We start from the raw sequence: 8,674 nt of genomic DNA on the forward strand, positions 1-8,674 counted from the left end.
AAGGCGCGTGAGCATCCGGCCGAGACTGTTCCCTGCCGGCTTCGTCAGAAGGCACGGATAGAACTGTGCCTTGGGATGTAAATATCTTCGACATCTGCACCCGGAAAGCATCCCACTCCTCTGGGGTTGAGGATTTGGTGGGGGTAGGTCACCTTTTTCGAGGAGGCGTTGTCCGAAGAGTACGAGGAAGGCGAACGGTAATGTCGGTTACTTGACCGCCGCGACGAAGAGGACAAGTAGCACAAACCACTGCAGGACCTGGAGCGCTTGGACTTCTTCCGACGAGGAGACGCCCCTCTCGACTCGTCTGTTGAAATACCAGCCGACTTGGATTTACGGGGCTGGGATACCCTTTCTACCTTCAATTTCCCCTTACATTCCCGCAAGGCCTTGGCAGTCAACGACTAGCACTTCGAGCAGTTGTCCGTCGCGTGGTCCTTGCCCCCAGGCACCACAGACAAATTCTATGCAGATCTGTAATCTACACCTTGGAGCCGCAGTCCTGACATTTCTTGAAGCCAGACCACAGGGTCGTCGGGGTAGAAGACGAAGACATGATACGGTAACTTCACAGCAACCACGAGACGCACCGAGTTTTATGAAGCAAACACGTTTGCGGAAAAAACGGAACTGAGGCTATTGGCGCCATGCGTGGTACTTAAAACATCCGATGACGTCACCCTTGACGGAGGCCTTTGAGGAACATCAAACCGACTCCATCGACGCAGGGCACCCTCTGCCTAAAACATTTCTGAAGCAGCACAGCTGTGGACATAACATGTCATAGATGAGGAATACGTTGGAGGACACAATCCATTCGAACTTTAATTTTCTGCTCTTAAGAAAACATGTTACCTCACTGTCTTTATGTGTACCCTAATCCCCTTTTTTATTAGCCAAATTATATCCTGTTTCATAATTGTAGTTAAAAATATAATGTCCTTACACCTGAATTGCTTGTTCCCGGGTTGTCATGTTTGGTCATCTATCCTCTAATGACTGACATTTCATTTCTGCTCCATAGTCTATTTAAAACAAAGATTCCCTTTATTCGAAATAGCTTGCAGCAGTTTATGGGTGGAATTCCACACTCCCATATATTTTCAGGATCGTGTCTTCTAGAGAATCCTTTGATGAGAAAGATGAAGGTCAGCAGTTTATGTACATTGTGCAAATTGTTCTTGCAAGAAGTCTGCTCCGGTCCAAATGAATATCATCTATCGATCCACAATGAAAGAAATATATTTATTGTGTATGCCTTCCAACTAATTTGAATTAGTGCAAATATCGGATGCGAATAGACTTATAAAAATAAGTAACCTTGTTTGTAATAGATTATTATTTCAGGTGATATATTCTTTTTGGTCATTCCCACCACATCCCTTTTCCTCATTCTGGTACTTAATTTAGACATCACAAACTAACTTTCAAAAATCATTTCAGAGTCTTTATTCAGCATTATTGTAAATAATATCCACTCTTAATTGAAAGATTTCCATGCACCATCCACAATAAAATATTTGTGTTACTGTAACTTCATAGCTTCAATTTAATTTTGCCTGAGAAATCTCAGTTTATAATCCCAGTGTAGGAGAGTTGTGCGTAATCTACATGAAACTCCAAATCCTATTGCTGTGGAGTCATTTTTTGTTCTTGCTTAGCTACCCATGAGTCAATGATGACTTCTGTCTTTCACAAAAATGTATGTAGTATTTACATCGACCTACTTACTATAGGTCCTTCAAATCACAGGCCTAGTGTATATTATGCAATTTCAATTTTAGTCGCTCCAATATTTTCTGAAAGATTTATATTGCTCCATGATTTTGAAGGTCTTATCGACAATTTTCCACAATTTAACCAGATTGGAGGAAGAGAGGGGAGTGTGTGCGAGGAGTCATCATGCATTCCTACCATACGATTTTACTCTGGCTGTTCCACTTGTGTAAGCATGCATACTGTTGGACCACAGTGAAGAATAGACAGCAGATAATTTACCAGTGTTCTTTGTTTTTACAGATTTTATATTTGTCACAGTGAAATGACACTTATATGAAGCAATATCTTACAATTTAGATTTACCATGCGATTTGATAAAGAAACTGACCACATTTCATGCTTGGTCTGACCTTGGCTCTTTCCTGGAGCATGTTGCCTCTGCTGAGTTTCGATTCAGCCATCTCTTCTCATTTGTAACTGGAATTCGAATCCTGTCCTGTTTGACCTCTAGCAACCTGAGTTGATTCTGTTTTTGTGTAACGTGGACTTACACTTATATATTGTACTTCGTTGAGGTAGATATGTATAGGTGGAGCTTGCCGCAGTCTATCTTCTACTAAGCATAGCAAGCCTCACTGTTTTCTTAGCTTTCTTGCGGTTTCAAGCATATGTACAGGCGTTGGTTGGTTGAATGACTTCATCCTGCTTTACAGCTTAAGTTTCTTAATATTTCAAAATCGTCTCTCCTTCTAGGTTCACAATGTCCTTATTCATGGCGTTTCGTCTGTGTGTCATTCTTGGGTAGTCATATCTTCTACTTGCGGGTTCCGTTCGGGCCTTTTGTGATGTCACCATTCATCTTCCATTAAGGCCTTTTGAGTTTCTTCCGGGACAGTGTTTAGGCTATTTTGATTTCGTCTTATTTGTCCGTAGGGTTTTCTCAATGGATACCTTACTGTCCATGGTTTTCTGGGTATCGGTATTTCAACAGGTGTTGTTCTTCTGATAACCACTGGGCAGAGTCCTACTGCGGCTCTCTGCTGGTTTATTTGCTCACCATACGTCATTATTTTGGTGTGAACGTTCCTGGTACTTCGAAATGGGCGATGGGAGTGCAGGATTTATTTGGGACCTCCTCTACAACTGGTTTAAAAAAAATGTCAGAAATGCAGGACGAAAATGTCGACTGTGCTAGACGCCATGGACCTGCTTATGCTATTAGCAGTGTCCAGCCCTGATTGGAGGCATTCCCCCATAGCCTCCTGTCCATCTCTGGTTACACCCTGCTGCATCTGGCAACGTAAGCTGTACCATCCACCCGTAGTAAAGAATAGTTTGCCGTCCCCATGGTTCCATCCCCTAACCTGTACCTCTTAAACCAAACATGCCCCTTCATTTTCCTTCCCTGGGGCTACCTCTCCTGAGGGGACGCTATGCAAGCCCAGTTAACTGCTTGCTCCCTTTGACCTCTCTCGCTACCCATTCAATTCCATGGGCTCTTGCTCGGAGTTGCGCACCACTTTGTGTAAAAGACCACCTTAGCGAGCCCAAAGCTAAACCCCCTCTTAGGCAGCCATACTTTCTACCCATCTACCAACTTCTGTTCAAATGCCCAATACATTTCTCATAAATGTTATGTTACTTGAATTTATAAAGCGCACGGTCGCCCAAAGGCATCATGGCGCTGAGAGGGAGAGCTGAACTAAACGGGGGAAGGGCTGGACAGGAAGGTGCTAGAACAAAAAGGTCTTTAAGGCTCTTCTAAAACTAAAATGATTGGAAGCATTTCTAAGTGTCGGCGGGAGGGTGTTCCAAAGTCTAGCCACAGCGATCGAAAAGGCTCTACCGCTGACCTTTTCACGGTTGTACCCTGGGACCGTAAGAAGATTAGTGGTAGCGGAGCACAGGGCCTGAGTAAGGAGATAGCGAGTGAATTTTAATTGCAAAAACTCAGCTCCTTGGCCGTGGACCGCACGGTGCACAATACACAGAGATTTAAAGAGGACCCGTTGGCCCACCGGCAGCCAATGGAGTCGGCGGAGAACTTGAGAGATGTGGGCACCATAAGGGGTGCCGGTAGCTAATCTAGCTGCCAGATTTTGCGTACGCTGAAGCCGTTGTATTAGGCCAATTGGCTGAGACAGGTACAAAGAATTGCAATAATCGAGACGGGTGAGTACCAGCGCCACCACCACCTGGGGACGGAAGGCTTCTGGTATCAAGTGTAGAGCCCTCTTAAGGAGCCTAATCTGATGGTGGGCGGCTTGGCACACAGCTGTCACTTAGTTGGACATAGAGAGGGACCCCGAGAGAGTAACACCCAGGTTTCTCACTTTACTAATGGGGCTAGGAAGAGGACCTAGAGAGGCAGGCCAAAAAGCTGAGGTCCACAGTGAGGAGTCGGGAGGACAGCCCACCACTAGAACCTGAGTTTTATCTCCATTGAGTTTAAGCCAATTCTGGTCCATCCAGTCCCCTACAGCTCTCAGGCAGTTGTGAAGGCACGATGATACCTCAGCCTGATCCTGACCTAGACGGATCAGGATCTGGGTATCGTCGGCATAAGAATAACAATTGAGGCCATGAGAGCGAATAAGGCAGACCAGTGCCCAGATGTAGATATTAAACAAAATTGGGGACAGTGAAGATCCCTGAGGAACACCACAAGTGAGGGGACAGGAAGAAGAGAGAAAGTGGGGGCATAGCCAAGGTTTGAGAACGATCTGAAAGAAAAGTAAACCAGGCAAGGACTTGACCAGTTATCCCGATCTGGGCCATACGTGAAAGCAGAATAGGATGATCAACCGTGTCAAATGCGGCTGATAAGTCCAACAGAATCAAAGCACCTCCTCCGCCTGCTTCAACAAGTCTGGACATATCGTCTTGGACAGACACCAGCACACTTTCCGTGCCTCTCCCAGGCCTAAAACTGGCCTGCGCAGGATTAAAGATTTATCCGCACACAATGGCGCAATAATCAGTACAAAACACATGTTTACCCAAATTGTTTACCAAGCCCTGTCCACTGTGACCTCTCCTACTACCCCTCTCTTAAATTGTTGTGTTGCCCGCAATTAACAGTGCCTCCCAAAATGAGCGCAACCTGACAAAAATCCATACCACTCATCTAACGACCACGTGTTAATCAACATTCCAATGTATGACCAGCTGAACATTTGCGAGCTACCCTACGCATTGTATCCGCGGTGCAGCCGACCGTGGACCATGCGACTGCTGTTACAAAACTGCACTCTATGGTGCATACAGACCACCCTTATGCTCGGATTAAAAAATTCTCCTTTCTGCCTACCGTATATCTTGCCCTAGGGCGGTGACCCGCCGAAAAGCTGCTCTCCTGGCCACATCCTCAAACCAGGAGCTTGTTGGTAGCTAGTTCTACGCTCGCTGCGTGTCCCCCGATCTTACTCTTCGTTCATCTTGTGGTTGGCGCTAGGAGAGCAACAGTGTCGAACAACTGTCAGCTTCGTCCACGGCAGCCCCTTAGTCCGTCCAGAGCTCCAACTCCAGCTGTTGCCTTGTGACATCGTCCGTCGTTCTGCTTTCGCTTGCCGGGGTGGTGGTTCAAATCCTGCCCCTGTTTTTGGCAGACCCCTGCTCTGCCTGTCATACCATTGGGTTCCCCTCTGCTCACATCATGGGCCCACTGCCACCCTGCTTCGATAACTGTACACAATTGCCCACGGTCCGTCCTTTATACTGCAAACTACTTTTGCCCACAATCCGTTTTTACCCCATCCGCAGTAACGTTGCCCACCAACCTCACATCTGTGGATGCCTTTGGAGTCCCTCTGCCTGCACCAATACCTGATTCATTCAACGCCCTTCCATGCCAGATGCCTCATTCCCGTATTTCCGGGCCCCCTCCTACTTCCTACATGGAAAACGGTTAATAACGTAGCCGTTTGTTTTCATTCTAACGCCGCAGTCGCAGAACTTTTCACTAAATCCAGCTGACATAGGCATGCCGTACACAATAACATATGCAGCTTTTCCTACATGTTGGCAGCATTCTCACATCACGGACCCTGACGTTTTTCCTCGGTCCTTTAGTGGAGCCCCTAGGGCACCCGTACCACTAGCCATCCCTGCTTCCACAAGCTCTTCGCCACTAAATTCCTCATAACTGTCTGACCCTGAGTAATGCGCTCCACAACTTTGCTTTCTCCCTCTTTACCCCAAGCAGTCCGGTCGTCACACCCCGCTCACCTCTGAACCGCTACGTGGCTGTCCTGCCCACCATACTGGTTGCCTCTACCCTCTCTGCATTCTTAGTTCCGGCGACCCTCTGCTTCTCCGCAACGTGGATCCTGGATCCGTCCCCCACCTGTATTTGCTCCTGCAGCTGATCTGAATCTGTATCATCTTGCTGGTCCTCCTTCTCCGGTCCAGACAGCCACAAGCGACGACCCTGTGCAGGACACACGCTCCGCAACGATACTTCAGCTGGAAACCTCTTCCTCCTTCTTAGCTCAATCCTGCTTCTAGACTGGAAAGTCCTCTGGAGAAACTGCGAAAACTGCTGAAAACGAAACTCCTTCCAGTGTCGGCAAGCGTTCTTCTGCTGCGTGCTGTAAAGTTGTAGGCAGCCAGCGCCTGCTGCTTATATGGGGCTTGCCCCCCCCTTTTCTTTGTCGCCCTTTCGCGGGCTTTGCCAGCGTTTTGGCATGCTTATTGTCATCCCTCCCCCTTACCCAGGGGGGAGGGAGGAGGACCCTGCCCTGGTTATTGGGGTGCCTCCTCCATCTTGTTTGTCTTTCCCTCATCACCTTCACTTTCATCGTTATTACGAGTGCCAGCTTTGCACAAAAATAACTAGGAAATGTCAACACTAAACTGACAGGCAAACCACAGACACGCCTGGCCCTGAGAGATTAATCTCATCTGATTTGATTAGCCTATTGATTTCTTTCTGTAGAGTCCTGTTGACATCTACTTCCGCACAAATGAAACCTTTTTCATCATTGGTGGTTTGGCTATTAACAGGTGTGTGTTTTTCCATATCTTGCGCAGAGAGGTACACTGACATATGTTATGGAAACATGAAAATAAAAATATAAGTGACAATCATGAACTTAACTCAGCAACGGAAGACCTAAGAATTCTAGGATTCGATCTCAAAATACTTCAGGAGAGTGACCAGAATAGCGAAGGACAGTGGACAGCAAATAAACCAGACCAAAGTTGTTTAAGACAAGAGACCATGGAGGAAACCAAGGACGATATAACTACCAAACCTATCAGATTCTCACCGACAATTCGGAGAGGCCGAAGGCCCTTCGTATCATTGTTAAAGGAACCCCCTGAGGAAATGGAGACCACCAATTTTGCTAATTCTCTGAAAATGTCTACAAAAATAGACAACAAATCATCTTAGGAATGGCTATCAACAACCCTTGCAGGTCAAACTAAACAATAGATCGTCCACCAACAAGAAAAAAGAAATTTACAAATTGCCTCGTGGAATTCAAGAGGCTTCAAACACCTGTTCAATAACATAAATCAAGAATTCCTGACTGCCGACATAATATGTATTCAAGAATGCTGGCTGCCCCCTTTATTGATGGCCGTACCTGTCTCCTAAACAAAGCTCAAAAGGGAGCCCATCGGCAGGGTTGTTAACAATCATAAAAAATACGGCAAGGAAAAAAAGGATACAAAGTTTATCACAGTTCCCCTTGATACAAATTGTGATAATGCAGGATGACCAAGCATCAACAAAAATGGAAACAAAAACCACCCAAATACTCTTCAACCTGTATTGGAACAGCAAGTCAAAGGAAGGAGAGGAATTTCTACAGTCATGAACAACATAGACGAGCTCAGAGCAGAATTCATTCCGTCAAGTCTGTTCATTTGTGGTGATTTAAACATTGACTGCATAAAATCAAACACAGTGAACATTGTACTTCAACAGCCAAAAAGCATTCGATCCAAACAATGGCTGAATGAAACCAAAATAAGAGACCTAAAAATGGTAAACGGAAATGTTAAAGGAGACCTAACGGGAGGGGCCACATGGTCTTCCTATAATGCGCGTGCAACATTGGATAACTTCTTTGTCGACTCTTGGACATACCAACAAATAACATCTATGGTTATTCTTGACACTGATAAAAGGGATCACAAATAACTCATCATAACATATGAACAACTAAGGCTTTTGTCGAGAGACCGAAAAAACAAAATCCAAGAGACATAGCCATACAAAGTTAGCACCAACAATGGTCTAAATAGGCTCTGACTAACACACAAAGAATTACCTTCCCTAAATAAAGCAATACAGAAATGGATAGACCAAAAAAATCCAGATATTGAATATGAAGCGTGCTTAAGCCTATTCAGAACAGCTAATGCAAAGCGTGGAAAATCCCAAGTCAAAAGACTTCATAAATATGATCAACATCTTGCAGAAAATAAAGAACTGCTAAAAGATCTGCAAGCTATAAGAAAGAGACAACTGATAAAAAATCGGAATTCAAATAATCACAGCAAAATATTGAAACTGGGTAAAGGCCCATCGAGCTCAACTCTCAGCAAGATGGAGAAAATATGATTAGAGCAATTGAAAACAAAAATCCAAAGTTCTTCTGGGCTCTAATAAATGACCACACAAAGCCGAGAGGTCATGAACAACTAAACCCAATTCAGGAATCACAATGGGTGCAACACTTTGAACAAATTTATGACCTAAAGAAAGAAACATCAATACAAAAAACGGAAGTACTAAGTAGAGACCCATGGAAGATAGCCTTCTCAAAAAGTGAAATATTAACAATTATCAAGAAGGCAAAGGAATCCTGTACCCCTGTACCCCTGGTCCAGATGGGCTATAAAACTTCACCCTCAAGTTAAACGCAGAAATGTGGGCAGATCTATGCTACGTCCTATTCAACAGAATTAACACCACCCGGCAAATACCCAAGTCATGGAAAAC

This window comes from Ambystoma mexicanum, chromosome 7p (genome assembly GCF_040938575.1).
Source record: "Ambystoma mexicanum isolate Mex_15411 chromosome 7p, UKY_AmexF1_1, whole genome shotgun sequence".
Lineage (NCBI taxonomy): Eukaryota > Metazoa > Chordata > Amphibia > Caudata > Ambystomatidae > Ambystoma > Ambystoma mexicanum.